This window comes from Mandrillus leucophaeus, unplaced genomic scaffold (assembly GCF_000951045.1).
Source record: "Mandrillus leucophaeus isolate KB7577 unplaced genomic scaffold, Mleu.le_1.0 Scaffold147, whole genome shotgun sequence".
NCBI lineage: Eukaryota > Metazoa > Chordata > Mammalia > Primates > Cercopithecidae > Mandrillus > Mandrillus leucophaeus.
The window spans coordinates 5,039,659-5,060,094 of record NW_012101443.1 but is presented as its reverse complement, the minus strand read 5'-3'; the positions used below and the strand labels follow the sequence as shown (position 1 = coordinate 5,060,094).

At 34.9% G+C, this 20,436-nt stretch overlaps 1 protein-coding gene across 1 annotated transcript in view; it reads right to left on the bottom strand.

Moving 5' to 3' along the window:
* The window catches only part of LOC105535530 (von Willebrand factor A domain-containing protein 8-like), a gene marked incomplete at its 3' end in the record, with an annotated part of 189,590 nt that overhangs the window by 9,310 nt on the left and 159,844 nt on the right, over positions 1–20,436 (bottom strand). The window lies entirely within an intron of this gene.

The window sequence follows — 20,436 nt, the reverse complement described above, 5'->3', positions numbered from 1 at the left end:
ACTAATTACAACCAATTAAGGAAGATCAGTCTGGATCTGTAAAATCTTAATCAAACAAAATTTTAGAACAAATATAAACTTTAAGTATGTGTGAATTATATGTTTGTGGAATCTCCTTTAATAAGTAAAACTTATTTGTAATTAGTAGTACTGATTTATGTACAACACTTTGCAAAATAAAATTTTAAATAATATGCTTTCTTAAGTAGAATTAGTATACTGGCTTATCAAAAATTTTCTTAGGTAGATTAAACAACAACACTTGGCTGTTCTAGGTTGGCAATCATAAATTCAAACCAGTGGAGATGGATTAATGAGATTTTCTTTACTTTCTAACATAAATTTCTGAATGAATTTAAGATTATCTAGCTTGGTTCTTCCTTCTATTAAAAAATGTATCTGCTTATCTATTCTACATATATGTTGTCAAAACAACAATCTAGTGAGTGACAGTTACTCTTCAAACAGATTATGAGCATCATGTGCTTGAAGCATGAAACAGTTTCCCACCCACACAAATAAAGTTATAGCTAGAATTTATGGTCCCAAGTGAGCCGACGGATATGATTTTTAATCCATGGTATTCATGGTTTAACTACACCACTTTAAATTAACCTCTATGTGATACAATATTCCAAATAAACATACTAAGAACATACCACTTTTAAACAATTTGGGTTTTTCACAGCTCTAAATCTTTGGTGGTGGTTCCTATAGTCTTGAGTATAATCTCTAATAGTGGAAAGGCTGGAGAGCATGAGGCAGCAAATAGAGAAGAATGTAAAGAACTGTCAGGTTTCCTGTCCCTATAAAATCCCAGTCTACATATCTGACATTATCTCTTACCTCCTGCCTCATTTTGGGCCAGGCTATGATAGAGGAAATTACATAGCTCTATGCTAGTAACTCCTCAGTTCAGCATCAAGTCAGATTTTGCTGCTCATCTCTGAACTTTCATCATAGTTCTTAGATCATTGCCTCGTTCAAAAACCAAGCCCTCACCTTATCTCCCAGTCCAATAGCTGGGCTTTTGTCCTGTTTCCTGAGCCCTTGTCTTGGCACCCTGCTTAACCTTCTCTTACCACTATCCCACAAACTAGAGGCTGGCTTGGTAACATTAGGCCCTGCAGCTGCATCCCCTTTACTTCCTATCAGAACACCCTGACTGGTATTGACTATTTTCAGGCTTAGATTTGTTTGCTACTCCCAGGCATCCCCAACGTGTATACAGTCTGCCTATCAACACATCTTAATGCTGGCCCTGTGTGGAAACATTTCTACATTACACTCCAAACCCTGCAGAGGATAGCAAATATCGCAAGGGTGCCTTCCCTTCATCAGTATTGGCAGGCATTGCTTGCTAATAGGGCATTCTTTCCTGCTGAGATTGAACACACTTCACCATTATTCTCAATCTAGCACCCAGACAGCATTATCAATCAAGGTACCAAAGAAGTTGAAATATATTTACATCTAGAACATTCTAAGATATTGGCCCATCCAACAAATGAGGAGAATCGAACATATCAGGTGGTGTGAGGCCAATCCTAATTTTTTTCCGAGATTTTAAGGGATCTGTTAACTGTTTCCTTTCCCATTGCTCACTGATATTTTCTACTTGTTTTTTCCCTCTCCTCCCTTGGCCTTGGTAAAATAAGCAAATAAATGAATGAATGAAATATTAATCTTTACTATCCTAGCTTCCCAAAACCAAAGCAAGCGCATATCCTGTTGCAAATTTTCCAAGTGTACTTATCACTATTATGAACAGCCTGGTGTCTTTTAAAAATAATTATTATATTTATCATATTTATTCATTTTACCAACAAATTATTGGAAAGGCTCTAGTCTCATTAGGTCTTGGTTATAAGAAAAACTGAAGAAAGATTCAGCTATACTCTGGGAAAGTCAGAAAGAGAAGTATAGTAGTTATGCTAAGCTAACTCAAATAACTGTCTTTGTCACAGGAGTGGGATAGGATCTTTAGATTAAGGAATAAGATAGGACTTCTCAGGATGGTAGCAGAGAAGTCTGGTAAGGATCGGGGTATATTCAAATCACCAGCGCTAGGAAGGAGGGGTATTACTTATAAGAGTGAAAGAAAAAGACTGAGGGGCTCTGTGGATACTAGGCAGTCTTTGACTTCTATTCAGAATATAATTGAATAATTTGTACCTGTGATTTTAAATCTTAAATTTCCAAATAGTATTGGAATATTTAAGATAATTTATGGTACAGCCTATTTATAAATTTAATTGGTTATATTTGTGCATTAATTAGGAAGGTTTTGTTAATTGAGACATCCAAAGTATTTAAAAGGAAACAGAATATATAAAATTTATTAACCATTTCAAATGTTTGAAGATATTTTATTTAGTTGAGTTTTATAAATGGAAATGGACATTTTTCAAAGGTTTTTCAAAGTGATTGTTAATATCTGCTAGACTTATAGAGTTAATTGAATGAACAGAAAAGCCTAAAGAAGGTCTCAATTTTTTAAATTATAGCACTATAAAACTGAATGCCAGTTTCTAAAACCAAAAATAAATCCCCAAATAGTCTTTCCTGCAAGCAAAACCATTCTTCCAGACAACAAAAAATTCACATCAACATTTATGATTCTAATTTTAACACTGTGTATGATTAGTTCGATTAGACTTGTGATTTTTAAAATTAATTACTAACAGCTTAAACAGTGAAAATTTTATACAGATATTATTCACTTTGCTTATTTATTTATTTACCCATAGGTGTTGATCCCAAATCATTCCATATCCAAAGGGAATTTCTGACAACTGCACGCAAATTGGGTTTTTGACAAATAGGATAATTTCCTTATTACTTCAATATCAGAAACAGTTAATCTTCATTTCTGATTAAATTCTTATAACTCGGTCTAAAACTTCTGTGCTAAAGGATCAACAGAGAATTGAATTTTGAGGATCACCTCAAAATTTTCCGAAGTAAATAAATTAATGAAATATCAAACACTTGAATGAAGTAGAACTCTTACTACAGAGACCTCTAATCAATTTTTCTACAATAAAAGTATTTTTGGAATGCAAATTAGTTGAGAATTTCCTAATCTTCTAAATTCTTCCCTTTAGATCCTTAGGTTTTCAAATATCTAGAAAATGAATTATGCATCAAGCTCTGAACTGATGTTCACGTTGTAGGGTATGAGCATGAGGTACTTAGGGAATTCATCAGATAAAAATTGCTGCAATCTCAATTCCATTGGCATAAATATATGAATGATATTTTAAAAATTACATTAACAAAAAAAAGTCCAGCTAATATTTATAAATTCAATGTTTAATAAATTTAGGTTAGATAATTTCTTTTGATTTTTGTCTGCTTCATAAAGTACTTTGTGAAAATAAGTTATATCAATCTTTGTTTCAAAATTTTCCACAAAATTCAATTCCTTCTTTTTTTTTTTTAAATAATAGAAGTGTATTTTATTTTATTTTATTTTATTTTAAATTATACTTTAAGTTCTAGGGTACATGTGGATAACGTGCAGGTTTGTTACATATGTATACTTGTGCTATGTTGGCGTGCTGCACCCATCAACTCGTCATTTACATCAATTCCTTTTCACTGATTCAATATAAAATGAGTTTTTTTTTAAAAAACAATGAAATATTTTATGAATCAATAATTTTGGGTTCCTTCCTGCCACTGTGCTATTCTAAAGAGAAAGTTAGTAAGAAGGCTTTTGAGTCTGCAGCCTTGCTAAACTCAACAGATGATGCATAAACAAAATAGCTGTTTTCTATTCATTTCTAGTTGAAAGGGTCACGGAGTGGTTACATAATAGAGTTTTTTGTGGTCAGCTGATAACATTGGAAAAAGTAGTCAACTATTGGATACAGTGAATATGCATGAGAATGAAAAGTAACCAATTTTTGTTTTTCAGTTTTTTAAATTATGAAATATTTCAGTGTGTCAGAAAATTAAAGAGAGTACTATAGAAAATTACAAAGACTATTAAGCATTCTATTCCTCTCTCTCCATCTCTAGATGTTTCTAACCTGTTTCTAACCTTGAAACTGGTGTGTATTTGTTGTCCATATTTTTATATTTTGCTATGTAAGTATGTATGAATAAAAAATATATTGTACTGTTTATCACATTTAACATTTTTTACAAATCACAAATCACATCATACACTGAATCTTCTTTTGAAACTTTTTTTTACTCAATATTACAGTGTTATGGTATGTAACTGTAAATATATGCAATTTACTTCATTTTAACTATTGTAAATTATTTTACCATACAAATATATCCATTTATATATTCATTTCCTACTGATGGACAGATGGGTTGTTTCCAATTCTTCATTATGACAATGATACAGTGAACATTCTTGAATATACCTCCTTATATACACATGTAAGTCTATCTTTAAAGCACATATTGATAAGTGGAATTGTCAAATTATAGAGTAATAATATATTTAGGCCAAAAAAAGTGATGAAACTTCCATCCCAATAGCAGTGACGAAATTACATTCCTCTCCATTCACAAAAAAATGTTACTACAAGTAAAAAATTTAAAGTATAAAATGATAGCTGATTATTATTTTAAATTTCATTTCACTGATTATTGAGGCTGAGCATCTTTTCTAATATTTATTGGTCATTTGAATTATTTAACCTTTGCATAAATATCTATTCATCCTTTGCCCATTTGGAGTTAATTCTTTTTCCTTATTAATTTGTAGTCCCTGAATGCCACTCCTTTCTTAATTAAAAATCACACAAAACATCTTTCCTAGTTTGTGGCTTGTAACTTATAAAGCACTTTATAGTGTCATGGATTTTACCTTTTTGTGTGGGATAAAGTGGAAAATCTTTATTTATAACCATGTATTGACAAGCCCATCCATTTCAACATTGATTTGCAATGCTACATCTTATATACTGAGTTCTCACAAATATGTGGGTTTGTTTCTGTGCTCTGTATCTATTCTAATAGTCTATTTGTTCTTCCCTGTACCAACACCATACTATTATAATGAACACAGATTAGAATTTATACTGATATCTAATAGGTTAAGTATACCCTCATTAATCTTATTCAAAATTTCTTGGCTATAAGTAGCCTATTATACTTCCATGACAATTTTGAGATCAGCTTGTCAAATTCACTATAATCTTGTGGGATTTTGACTAACTATATCTACATATCAACTTGGGGAGAAACAGTTTTACAATTCTAAATCTTCCATGTATTTGTCTTCTTTTATAACTTTGAATAAAGATGTATATTTTTCTCCATTAAAGCATTACATGTCATTTATTAGATTATTCTTAGGTGTGCAAAACTTTCTACTATTTTTTGAATGGAATTTTTTAAAAATTGTATTTCCTCATTGATTGTTACTGGAGTATAAGAATGTCATTGATTTGGGAGTATAAGTACCCTCACTGAACTCTATTTGTTCTAAATAATTTATTTGTATTTTCTCTTGTATTTTTAATGTAGCTAATCATATAACCTAGGGCAAATGTACTTGCTAAAAGTGCTGAAAGACTGTTCTTGTTTTGTTCCTAACTCTAAAGAAAATGTGACAAGCATTTTGCCTTAAGAATATTTACTGTAAATTTCTGGTAGATATTCTTTATCAGATTCAAGAATTTCCTTTCTGCTCATAGTTTACTAAGAATATTTCTGATTTACTAAGTTATATTTGTTTTTGCCTTGGCTGGCTGTTGAGTTGTACCAAACACTTTTTCTCCATTTATTAGAATATTTTTTCCTCAACTAATAAGATGGTGAATTAAAAAATAGAATATCAAACCTTGACATTCTTGAGGTAATTCCAAATTGCTCATGAATCTTTAAATATAATATACCTATATTTGAGATAAATAAGAAAGATAAGTTTTAACAGACTGAAGTGAAAAGAGGAAATATCAGAAATAACATTACCTTTTTCTGATTGATTGAATGTGTTCTCCCTAAGATTCACAGGTTGAAATCCTTTTGCCTATAGTAAAATTGTCAATTAAAAATACAAATTTAGGTCAGACACAGTGGCTCACGTCTGTAATCCCAGCACTTCGGGAGGTTGAGGCGGACGGATCATGAGGTCAAGAGATCGAGAACATCCTGGCCATCATGGTGAAACCCTACCTCTACTGAAAATACAAAAATTAGCTGGGCATGGTGGTGCACGCCTGTAGTCCCAGCTACTCAGGAGGTTGAGGCAGGAGAATTGCTTGAACCCGGGAGGCGGAGGTAGCAGTGAGCCAATCGTACCACTGCACTCCAGCCTGGAGAGCAAGACTCTGTCTCAACAAAAAATTAAAATTAAAATTAAAATTAAAAATAAATTGAAAAGAATATTTGCTGTATGTAGCTAGCCAGTTCTCCCAGTACCATTTATTAAATAGGGAATCTTTTCCCCATTGATTGTTTTTGTCAGGTTTGTCAAAGATCAGGTGGCTGTAGATGTGTGGTCTTAGAATTTCTGAGTTCTCTATTCTGTTCCATTGGTCTACATGTCTGTTCTTGTACTAGCACCATGTTGTTTTGGTTACTGTCATCTTGTAATATAGTTTGAAGTCAGGTAGTGTGTTGTCTCCAGCTTTGTGGTTTTTTGTTGTTGTTGTTGTTGTTTTTTCCTTAAGATTGTCTTGGCTATACAGGCTCTTTTTTGGATAGTTTTTCCTAATTCTGTGAAGAAAGTCAATGGTAGTTTAATAGGAATAGCATTGAAGCTATAAATTACTTTGGGAAGTATGGCCATTTTCATGATATTGATTCTTCCTATCCATGAGCATGGAATGTTTTTCTATTTGCTTGTTTCCCCTCTAATTTCCATGAGCAGTGGTTTGTAGATCTCCTTATAGAGGTCCCTCAGTTCCCTTGTTAGCTGTATTCCTGGGTGTTTTATTCTCTTTGTAGCAATTGTGAATGAGAGTTCATTCATGATTTGGTTTGCTGCATGCCTGTTGTTGGTGTATAGAAATGCTAGTGATTTTTACACATTGATTTTGTATCCTGAGACTTTGCTGAAGTTGCTTATCAGCTTAAGAAACTTTTGGGCTGAGACAATGGGATTTTCTAGAAATAGGATCATGTCATCTGTAAACAAAGCTAATTTGACTTCCTCTCTTCCTATTTGGACATGCTTTATTTCTTTCTCTTGCCTGATTGCCCTGGCCAGAATTTCCAATACTATGCTGAATAAAAATGGTGAAAGAGGGCATCCTTGTCTTGTGCCAGTTTTCACGGGGAATGCTTCCAGATTTTGCCCATTCAGTATGATATTGGCTGTGGATCCCATCCTTATACCTTACACAAAAATTAACTCAAGATGGGTTAAGAACTTAAATGTAAAACCTCAAACCATAGAAACCCTGGAAGAAAATCTAGATAATACCACTCAGGACATACGCACAGGCAAAGACTTAATGAGGAAAACCCAAAAGCAATTGCATCAAAATAAAAAAATTAACAAAAGAGATCTAATTAAACTAAAGAGCTTCTGCACAGCAAAAGAAACTATCATCAGAATGAACAAATAACATCCAGAATGGGAAAAAAATTTTGCAATCTATCCATCTGACAAAAGTCTAATATCCAGAATCCACAAGTAACTTAAACAAATATACAAGAAAAAAAACCACCCCATTAAAAAATGAGCAAAGAACATGAACAGGCACTTTTCAAAAGAAGACATTTATGCAGTCAACGAACATGAAAAAAAAGCTCAACATCACTGATCATTAGAGAAATGCAAATCAAAACCACAATGAGGTATCATCTCACGCCAGAAAAATAGCAATTAGTAAGAAGTCAATAAACAACATATGTTGGCTAGGCTGTGGAGAAATAGGAATGCTTTTACCCTGTTGGGTGGAGTGTAAATTAGTTCAACCATTGTGGAAGACAACGTGATGATTCCTCAAAGATCTAGAGGCAGAAATACTATTTTACCTAGCAATCCCATTATTGGGTATATGCCCAAAGGAATATAAATCATTCTGTTATAAAGATACATGCATGCTTATGTTCGTTGCAGCACTATTCACAAGAGCAAAGACATGGAATCAACCCAAATGCCCATTAGTGATAAACTGGACAAAGAAAATGTGGTACATATACACCATAGAATACTATGTAGCTATAAAGGAATGAGATAATGTCCTTTGCAGGGACATGGATGGAACTGGAAGCCGTTACCCTCTGCAAAATAACACAGGAACAGAAATCCAAACACCACATGTTCTCACTTATAAGTGGGAGCTGAATGATGGGAACACATGGACACATAACGGGGAATAATACACACTGGAGCCTGTTGAAGGGGATGAGGGGAGGGAGAGCATCAGGAAGGATAGCTAATGGATCCTGGGCTTAATACCTAGGCACTGGGTTGATCTGTGCAGCAAACCATGGCACTCCTATGTAACAAACCTGTACCTCCTGCACATGTACCCCAGAACTTAAAAGTTGATGGAAAGAAAAATAAAGAAAAAAATAAATAAAATGCATCTAAAAATGATTCATTCTAGGATCTTAATGTTACCTTGATAGTAAAAGGTATGATTACTATAAAATTGTTCATAATTTGAAATTACTCATAATTGCTCATGATTTGTTAATATTTTACTTAGAATTTTTGCATCCATTCCATGAGCATTTACAATTCAATGATTTACAATTTTCCTTTCATAAGTTATTCTTATCTGCTTTAGGTGTCTAGGTTACACTAGACTCAAAGTGAATTTCTATGTTTTCACCATTTCTCTATTTTCTGGAAGTTTATTTAAGGCAGGGATTCTAAATTCCTTGACAATTTAGTAAAATTTGACAATAAAACCACTCAGGAATAGTCTTTTTTAAAGGAAATTTTTTAACTACCAACTTTATTTTTTTAATGGTTATGGGTCGATTTGAATTTTCTATACATTCTTGACCAATTTAGGTAATACACATGATTCCAGAAAATTGGTTTTTTTTAGTATGGTTTTTATAAATATTGACTTCATCTTCAGTTATGCTTTCTCCTTTCCAACATTACTAAATTAACTTATTTGTTCTTCCTCTCTTTTACATTAATTAAATTTACCAAGGCTTTATCTATTAATATTTTCAAAGAACCAACTTTTGGTTGGACTAATCTTTTCTAGGATTATTTTGTTTTTTAGTTCATTAATTTATGCCCTTAACTTCATTATTCCATTCCATCTGCTTTCTTTGGGTTTAGTCTGTAACGTTTTTACCAACTTAAGTTGAATGCCTGGCTCACAAATTTTCTTTCTCTATTATGTTCAAGTATGTGAGTTTAAAACTTAAAAAACAAAGTTACCTTACGTGTATCATTCAAGTAATGAAATTCAGTTTTGGTCATAGAGTTGTAAATATTTCATAATTTTCATTCTAATTTCTTCTTTTGATGTCTGATTTTAATTTTCCAACTAAATGGGCTTTTAAGTATGTTTTTTGTTATTGTTATGAATTCTGTTGCTTTTTGGTCCACAATAAATATTTTTTGCTATTTACTGAAAAACCAATTTTATTTATTTATTTATTTATTTATTTATTTATTGAGACAGTCTTGCTCTGTCACCCAGGCTGGAGTACAGTGGCGTGATCTTGGCTCACTGCAATCCCTGCTGCCTGGGTTCAAGTGATTCTTCTGCATCAGCCTCCCAAGTAGCTGGGATTACAGGCACATGCCACCACATCCAGTCAATTTATTTTTTTTATTTTTATTTTTTTTTGTATTTTTAGTAGACACAGGGTTTCACCATCTTGGCCAGGTTGGTCTTGAACTCCTGACCTCATGATCTACCCACCTTGATCTCCCAAAGTGCTGGGATTACAGGTGTAAGCCACCACGCCCAGCCAAAACTGATTTTTATCTAGTTTATGGTCAGTTTTTGATACTTGGTACAAATGTCTCACGTGTGCTTGAAAAGCATGTATATTCATTGTCCACTGGGTACAAAGTCCATTATATCAAGTTTGCTAATTGTTTTGGTAAATAGCTTTACTAACTCTTAGAATACATGATCTGTCAGTTTCTGAAAGAAGTGAAAACTCCCATTGTAACTGTTGATTTGTCAATTTATCCTGTCTTCAATTCTGATTGTTTCTCTCATACAGTGCTCCTTCTTAGGTATAAATGGCTAAGGAATATTAGATCTACTAAATGAATTTTTTGTTCACCTTCTTCATCCCCAATCATGCTTTTGGCCTTCAAGTATATTAATAATAATATATTTCTTCCCTTTTGGTATTTGCCTGTTCTTCTTACATCTTCAACTCTGATCTTTCTTATTATCTTTTAAATGTGACTCTTGTAGCACCATATAATTGGTCTTTGTCTTTTAAAATCTTAATCAGAATCTCTAACTTTTATCTGGAAAGTTTAATCTTGTGTAATATTTGTGCTCACTTCTAACATTATTTCATGTTTACTCTTTATTTTTCTTTCATTTCTACCTATGTTGTGTTGACAGGTATAACATTCTTATTTGCTTATTTCTACCACCTCTGGATTTATTTCCTTTTTTATTTGTAGTTAACCAAAATTTACACACACATACTTGAACTAATGAAGTCTAAAATTATTCAATACTTCTAATCACTTCTTAAACAACAGAAGAATCTAAGAATGCATTAATCTCTTTTTCCAGTTTCTGTAAGTTTTTAGTTTCACCCTGTTGTTAAATACTTCCCTATATTGGTATTCATTTTTATTACTTTATTTTTCACAATACATTTAAATTTAACAATATATTTGCCTACTTCCTTTCTCACCATAGTTTGCTGCATGCTAGTCTTTTTCTCTGCATTCAGTCTCCTGCTTGCTGAAATATATCCTTTAGTAGTTTTCAGTAGTGCTGAAAAAACTACTAAATGTAGTAAGCTCAGTCTTTAGCTGAAATGTATTCTGATAGGCAAAGACTTCTGGCACTGATTGTTATTTTCTCTCAGCACTGTTGTAGGAAGTCAGGAACCCTGAATGGAGGGACCAGCTGGAGCCAAGGCAGAAGAACATAAATTCATGGACATTTATCAGTTCCCAAAATTAATACTTTTATAATTTCTTACACCTGTCTTTACTGCAATCTCTGAACATAAATTGTGAAGATTTAACGGACATTTATCACTTCCCAAATAATACTCTTACAATTTCTTTAAAGTAATAATAATAATAATTTCTTATGCCTGTCTTTACTTTAATCTCTTAATCCTGTTATTTTCATAAGCTGAGAATGTACGTCACCTCAGGACCACTACTGTACAAATTGACTGTAGAACATGTGTGTTTGAACAATATGAAATCTGATTATAAAACATGTGTGTTTGAACCATATGAAATCAGTGCACCCTGAAAAAGAACAGAATAGCGGCGATTTTCAGGGAACAAGGGAAGATAACCATAAGGTCTGACTGCCTGTGGGGTCAGGTAGAATACAGCCACATTTTTCTTCTTGCAGAAAGCCTATAAATGGATGTGCAAGTAGGAGAAATATTGCTGAATTCTTTTCCCAGCAAGGAATAATCCTGGGGAAGGAATACATTCCTGGGGGGAGGTCTATGAATGGCCCCTCTGGGAGTGTCTGTCTTATGCAGTTGAGATAAGGACTGAAATACGCCCTGGTCTCCTGCAGTACCCTCAGGCTTACTAGGATTGGGAAATTCCAGGCTGGTAAATTCTAATCAGACTGGTTCTCTGCTCTTAACAGGAAAACCTGTTTCCTCATCAGTAATTCTAATTTTGCCTTGCTTTGTGATCTTATCGCCTTTTGAAGCATGTGATCCTTGTGACCTACTCCCTGTTTGCACACCCCCTCCCCTTTTAAAATCTCTAATAAAAACTTGCTGGTTTTGCGGCTTGGGGTCATCATCACGGTCCTATCAATATGTGATGTCACCCCCAGAGGCCCAGCTGTAACATTTCTCTCTTTGTACTCTTTCTCTTTATTTCTCAGACTGGCTGACACTTAGGGAAAACAAAAAAGAAACTACGTTGAAATATTGGGGGCTGGTTCCCCCAATACAACAGTTTCAGGATACTATCCAATCCTGGAATCTACTACTCCTGATGTAAAGTTGTCAGCTTGATATTTTTTCTCTTGTATCTTTTTCCATTATAAGTTTTTCTCTTTGTCTTTAATGCTGTGCAGTATCATCACAATGTATGTAGGTGCTGATTTATCGTTATTTGTCCTACTTGGGAACTGATATACTTCTTCAATATGTAGACACATGTCTTTCTGCTTTCTGTTCTGGAACACTCCTAACCATTGCCTCTTTGAACAATTAATCTCTCTCAGTCTCTTTTTCTCTTCTTAAATTCCTATTAGACATATGTTGGACTTTCTTATCTTACTCTACATGTCTATTAACAACCCTTTCAGGTTTTCTATCTCTTCACTTTGCTATGCTGCATCCCAGGCTATTTCCCCTCCACTTTATTCTCTCTTCAATAGTCTAATTTACTAATTAAGTGCTTATTGAATTGTGTTTGATGGTTTGTCCATTTGTTTGTTTTCTTTCATTGACTATATTCCTCAATTCAAAAAGTTCTGTTTGTTTGATTTTTCTTTCAGATCTATCAGTTCCTTTTCTCCTCTATCCTAGTCATCCAGTTTTTAATTCCTCCTAAGTTTCAATAATCTTAAACATACTTATTTGATAGTCTCAAATTGTTCTATTATTTTGAGTTCTTGAAGTTCTATTTCTTCAAAATGTCGTATCTGCCAAATCTCTCGTATAGTTTTTTTTTTCCTAAATATGGTTTATTACTTTGTACAATGACCAAATATTCAGATGAGATATTTAGTCTCCTGATCTTGTAAAAGTGTTTGCCACAGATTGGTTTTCAGGGTTGGTGTTTTCTACTAAGCCTCCAAGTAATTATATGATCCTGGATATGTTTTTTACGTTAACTTAGTACTTTTTGGTTACTACCTTTACAGACAGCATCAACATGGGCCCTCACACCCGCACCTGAGCAATGTGGGGCATTTGATTCCTCATGGTGACAGTTTATTTCCCATCCCAAGTTCCAGGGAAATGGTAAGCTTTCTCATCATTTCTCTGGGCTTGTGGGCAAACACTTTTTAGTCTATGGGAACAGGGAGCACTTTCAGACTCTCTTATTCATGCAGGAATCTTAATTATAACCTCTCCACCTCACATATGCCTGCAGCCACATCCACTGTCCCCAAACAGATACTAAAATCCAGCAGGAGACCACTAAGCTCTATTCCTATTCGAAAGCCTCTTTGGTAGCCATGATATCATTATCATTCTCCTTATTCTGGAATTGCTTTTTAACTTCGTTTCTTCTTCTTTTTTAGTATTAGCTCTATTGAGATATAATTCAGATATCACATAATTCACCTATTTAAAGTATACAATTCAATGGTTTCTAGTATATTCACGGAGTTGTGCAACCATCACTGCAAGCAATTTTAGAACATTTTTCTTACCTAAAAAAGATCCCCTGTACCCACTAGCAGTCACCCTCCATTTCTACCCCCAAGTCTATCTGGCTTCAGGCTACTACCAATCTGCTTTCTAGCTCCATGGATTTGCCCTATTTTGGACATTTCATGTAAATAGAGCCAAACAATATGTGGTCCTATGTATCTGGCTTCTTTCACTTAACATATTTTCAGGGTTCATCCACGTTGTAACATGTATCAGTACTTCATTTCTTTTTGTTGCTAAATAACATTTCACTGTATGGATAAAACACATTTTATTTATCTGTTGAGTAGTTGATAGTCATTTGAGTTGTTTCCACTTTTTCTTATTCCACTTAGCAAAAAATGAATAATATTGCTAAGAACATTCACGTAGAAGTTTTTGTGTAGACATGTTTTTGTTTCCCTTGGATAGATTCCTAGGAGCAGAACTGTAACCCTAGTCCTATTTCATTTCTGATACCTCTGATATTCTCTTTCTTTTGAGTATGGATAGAATTAACAATTACTTATTATATTTTATTCAGAATTTCCAGGTTGAGTAATGCATGGGAAGGACATCTATCTCATTCTATTTTGTTCATGTATATCACTAGATTTTCTATGGCCTTTCATACATTTAAAAAATATTTGTGGCTGGGAATGGTGGGTCACACCTGTAATCCCAGCACTTTGGGAGGCCAAGGAAGGAGGATTATGAGGTCAGGAGATCGAGACCATCTTGGCTAACATGATGAAACACCATCTCTACTAAAAATGCAAAAAAAAAAAAAATTAGCTGGGCGTGGTGGCAGGTGGTTGTAGTCTCAGCTACTTGGGAGGCTGAGGCAGGAGAATGGCGTGAACCCGGGAGGCAGAGCTTGTAGTGAGCCGAGATCACACCACTGCACTCCAGGCTGGGCGACAGAGCAAGACTCTGTCTCAAAAAAAAAAAAAAATTGTTTTACAAGAAATCCATGAAATTTCCCACTCCAAACAGCAGAGGAAATATAAAAAATCACACAAAAATTATTTCTTGTCAATACTGTCTTGAAAATCTATCTTAGGGCGATAATAAAATATGTGACAGAAATGCGTACCTTAATTTTTCTAACCTTTATTAAAAATGTTCTCATGTTTGTAGACTGAATTAGTAATAAATTGTAACTGAATTACTAATAAACACTGCTAGCTTTCAATATTCTCATATGCTTTACATTTCTCCAGACTTTGATATTTTTAATTTCTTAGTTCAACTCTTATTGATTTATTTTTTCAATTTATTTTTATTTGTTTTGTTTTAAATAAAGGAAATTAAAAGTTGATTCAACTACCAGGGCATATTTAATAGTCTGCAGAATGCTTTGAAAGTCCAAAATTTTTATATTTAATAAGAGAGTCAATATTGTTATTTCCTATACTTATTCATTCTTCAAATAACTCTGAAGACAGTGAAGAGGAATTTCATTTTAGCTGGATACACACAAGAAGAACAAATTCAAGTTGCAACACAAGGAGCTTAATTTAACTACAAGAAAAACTGTCCACTAAACTGAGGGATTCCAGAGGGCAATAAATATTTTGCTAAACTGAAAATAGATTCTCCTTTAATTCTTTTCATCAAGAAATGAATGGACAACAAGCATAGTCACCATAAAAATAATTACTAGATCATATGAAAAGAGACTAAATCTTTGGGCTTACTGGAAATTGTTCTTAATCTTTTCTTACTATCCTTTTAAAATAGCTTCATGTAAATGTAATTCTGTAAGAAAATGCTATAAGCCAATGTTTTATAATCACTAACCAACTGGTATGAAAACAATTAGTACAGACTGAAAAAATGTTAGTTTTGTTGAATTTAGATACTGAGCAGAACTGTCAAAAATGAAAAGTTCCAATGTAAATTTTAGAGGCAGTAAGTGTAATAATGCTAAAGAGCCCTAGCTCAGAAGACATATGAACCAGCATTCAGATCCCAAACCCACTATTTATAATTATGTGACTTGAGTGACTTACACAATTTTCTCATTTATAAAATACCTCTGAAAATTATTGAATGTCTAAATAAGATAATATATTAATGGAATGAAGGTAGACCAAGATGGCTGAATAGAACCCTCCAGCAATTGTCATCCCTTTCACACGAACACCAAATTTACAACTATCTACATAAGAAAGCACCTTCCTAAGACCCAAAAACCAGGTGAGCAATCACAGTACCTGGTTTTAACATCATATGAAGGAAGGAGGTACTGAAGAGGGTAGGAAAGACAGTCTTGAATTGCCTGTACCGCCTCTTCCCCATCCCCTAGTGGTGCTACATAGCTTGGAGAAAGAATCTGTGTGCTTGGGGGAGAAAGAGCACATTGATTGTGGTATTTTGCATTGGAATTCAGTGCTACCCTGTCACTGTGGAAAGCAACAGTGCCACATTCAGCCGATGCCCATGGAGGGAACATTTTGACTAGCCCTAGCTGGAGGGGAAGAATCATTCATCCCAGTGGTCAGAACCTGAATTCTAACTAGCCCCACCACCACAGGCTAAAGTGCTCTGGTGTTCTAAATAAACTCGAAAGGCTGTCTAGGCCACAGGAATACAATTCCTGGGCAAGTCCTGGTGCTATGCTCAGAATCAGTACACTTGGGGTGCATGTGACCCAGTCAGACACCAGCGCGGACAGCCAAGGCAGTGCTTGCATAGTCCCTTCCTCAACTCCAGGCAGCACAGCTTGCAGCTTTGGCAGAGATTCCTTCCACTGGAGGAAAGGAGAGGGGAGAGTAAAGAGGACTTTGTCTTATAATTTGGGTACCAGCTCAGCCAAAGTAAAATAAAGCACTAAGCAGATTGCTAAAGTCCTCAATTCCGGGGCTTAGCTCCTGGATGACATTTTGACACCCACCCTGGGCCAGAAGGGAACCCATTGCCCTGAAGCGAGATTCCTAGACCTAGCAGGATGAATCACAACCTGACTAAAGAACATTTGGGCCTTGAATAAACATAAGTGGTAGCCAGACGATAGTCACCACAAGCCTTGGACGAGACCCAGCACTGTGCTGGTTTCAGGTCTGACCCAATGCAGTCCCAGTGGTGGTGGTCATCCCTCTCCCAACTCCAGACAAATGAGCATGGTGAGAGAGATTCCATTTGTTTGAGGGAAAGTAAGTGAAGAGAGCAAGAGTCTCTCTCAAGGAGTCCAAGGAATTCTCCTGGATCTTACCCAAGACCACCAATGTGGTATCTCTATGAGTCTGCAAGAACCACAGCATTACAGGGCATGGAGTGTTCCCTAACGCAGGTATGGCTGCAGTGACCAGAATTAGATCACACACTCAATTCTCTTTGAATACTTGGAAAGGTTTCCCAAAAAGGACATGTACAAACCAGTCCAGGCAAGGAAGACTACAATAAATACTTAACTCTTCAATGCCCAGACACCAATGAACATTCACAGGCATCAAGACCATCCAGGAAAACATGACCTTACCAAACAATCAAATAAGGCATCAGTGACCAATCTCAGAGAGACAGAGATATATGACTGTATTAGTCCGTTTTCACACTGTTGATAAAGACATACCTGAGACCAGGCAATTTACAAAAGAAAGAGGTTTAATGGACTCACAGTTCCATGTGGCTGGGGAGGCCTCACAATCATGGCAGAAGGTGAAAGCGCGTCTCACATGGTGGCAGGCAAAAGAAGAGAACTTGTGCAGGGAAACTCCCCTTTATAAAACCACTAGTTCTGTGAGACTTATTCACTATTAAAAGAATTGCATGGGAAAGATCCACCCCCATAATTAATTATCTCTCACCAGGTCTCTCCCATAATATGTGGGAATTAGGGGAGCTACAATTCAAGATGAGATTTGGGTGGGGACACAGCCAAACCGTATCAGTGACCTTAAAGAAAGAGAATTGAAAACAGCTGTTTTGAGGAAGCTCAATGAAATTCAAGATAACACAGAGAAGGAATTCAGAATTCTATCAGATAAATGCAACAAAGAAATTGAAATAATTCTTAAAAATCAAGTCAAAATACTGGAGCTGAAAAATTTAATTGAAATACTGAAGAAAATACATCAGAGTCTGTCAACGGCAAAACTGATCATGCAAAAGAAAGAACTAGTGAGCTTGAAGACAGGCTATTTGAAAACAGTGTCAGAGGAGACAAAAGAATAAAAGAATCAAAAAGAATAAAACATGCCTACAAGATCTAGAAAATGGCCTAAAAAGGGCAAATCTAACAGTAAATGGCCTTAAAGAGGAGGTAGAGAGAGATCAGGGTAGAAGATTTATTCGATGGCATAATAACAGAGAACTTCCCAAACCTAGAGAAAGATATCAATATTCCAGTACAACAAAGTTACAGAACACCAGGCAAATTTAACTAAAAAAAGACAATCTCAAGACATCTGAGGTACCTAAAAGCAGAAAGAGAAAAGAAACAATATATAATGGAGCTTATTAGGTCTGGCAGCTGACTTCTGAGTGGAAACTTCACAGGCCAGTAGAGAGTAGCATGATACATTTAAAGTGCTAAAGGAAAAAGCTTTTATCCTAAAATAGAATAACCAGGAAAAATATCCTTGAAACATGAAGGAGAAATATAGACTTTTCCAGACAAACAAAAGTGGAGGGATTTAATAAATGTCACACTTGCCCTACAAAGGAACAAAAAGGAATTTAAAAATTAATTTAAAAAATAAAAAAAATTAATGAGCAATAAGAAATATCTGAAGCCTCAAAATTCATTGTAATAATAAGTACACAGAATAAGACAGAATATCATAATTTTTTGTGGTATGTAAACTACTTATAACGAGTATAAAGACTAAAAGATGACTGAACAAAAATAAAAACTACAACAACTTTTCAAGACATAGATAATACAATAAGATATAAACAGTAACAACAAAAAGTGAAAAAGTGGGTAGACAAAGAGTGTAGAGTTTTTATTAGTTTTCTCTTTGTTTGCTTATGCAATAAGTATTAAGTTGTCATCAGTTTAAAATAATGAGTTATAAGGCATTATATGCAAGCCTCATGGTAGCCTCAAACCAAAAAATTCAAATATACAGCAAATGAAAAGCAAGAAATTAAAACACACCACCTGAGAAAATCACCTTCACTAAAGGAAGACAGACAGTAAGGCAAGAAGGAAGACCATAAAACAACCCAAAAACAAACAACAAAATGGCAAGAGTTACTCCTTACTCAACAGTAACATGGAATGTAAATAGTCTAAACTTTCCAATCAAAAGACAGAGTAGCAAAATAGATTTTAAAGAATGAGACTCAATGATCTGTTTTCTACAAGAAACACACTTCACATATGAAGATACACAGACTGAAAATAAAGGGACAGAAAAAAATATTCCATGCCAAATGAAACAAACAAACAAAAGAAAAATCAGGAGTCACTATACTTATATCACACAAAATAGATTTCAAGACAAAAACTGTAAGAAGAGACAAAGATTGCTATACAATGATAAAGGGGTCAATTCAGCAACAGCATATAATGATTTTAAATATATATGCACCCAAAACTAGAGCACCCAAATATATAAAGCAAATATTTTTAGAGCAAAAGAGAGACACAGACCCCAATACAATAATAGCTGGAGACTTCAACATTGGACAGATCACTCAGACAGAAAATCAACAAAGAAATGCTGGACTTGGTCGGGCGCAGTGGCTCACACCTGTAAACCCAGCACTTTGGGAGGCCGAGATGGGCGGATCACCTGAGGTTGGGAGTTCGAGACCAGTCTGACCAACATGGAGAAACCCCATCTCTACTAAAAATACAAAAATGAGCCAGGCATGGTGGCGCATGCCTGTAATCCCAGCTACTCGCGAGGCGGAGGCAGGAGAATCATTTGAACCTGGAAGGCGGAGGTTATGGTGAGCCAAGATTGCGCCATTGCATTCCAACCTGGTCAATAAGAGCGAAACTTCATCTCAAAAAAAAAAAAGAAGAAGAAGAAGAAGAAGAAAAGAAAAGAAAAGAAAAGAAAAAAGGAAAAAAGAAATGTTGGACTTAATCTGCGCTACAGACCAAATGGACCTCACAGATATTTACAGAACATGTGATCCAACGGCTGCAGAATACACATTCTTCTCCTCAGCACATGGATCATTCACAAGGAGAGACCATATATTAGGCCACAAAAAATGTCTTTAAAAATTCAAAAAAAAAAAAAAAGAAAGAAAGAAATGATGCCAAGTATCTTCTCTGACCACAATGGAATAAAACTAGAAATCAATAACTAGAGGAATTTTGGAAACTACACAAATACATGGAAATTAAACAATAGGCTCTTGAATGACCAGTAAGTCAATGAAGAAATTAAGAAGAAAACTGAAAAATTTCTTGAATCAAATGAAAATGGAAACATACCAAAACCTATAGGATATAGCGAAAGCAGTATAAAAGAAAAGTCTATAGCAATAAGAGCCTACATCAAAAAAGTAGAAAAACTTCAAACAACCTAACAATGTATTTTGGAGAACTAGAAATGCAGGAGCAAACCAAACCCAAAATTAGTACAAGAAAAGAGATAATAAATATCAGAGCAGAAACAAATGAAATTTAAATTAAAACATGCAAAGGATAGGCTGGGCACAGTGGCTCACGCATATAATCCCAGCACTTCGGGAGGCCGAGGCCAGCAGATCACAAGGTCAGGAGATTGAGACCATCCTGGCCAATATGGTGAAACTCCATCTCTACTAAAAATAAAAAAATTAGCCAGGCATGGTGGTGTGTGCCTGTAGTCCCAGCTACTCGGGAGGCTGAGGCAGAAGAATAGCTTGAACCTGGGAGGCAGAGGTTGCAGTGAGCCAAGATCATACCACTGCACTCCAGCCTGGGCAACACAGCAAGACTCTGTCTCAGGAAAAAAAAAAAAAAAACTACAAAAATTAGCTGAGTGTGGTGGCACGTGCCTGTAATCTCAGCTACTCGGGAGGCAGAGGCAG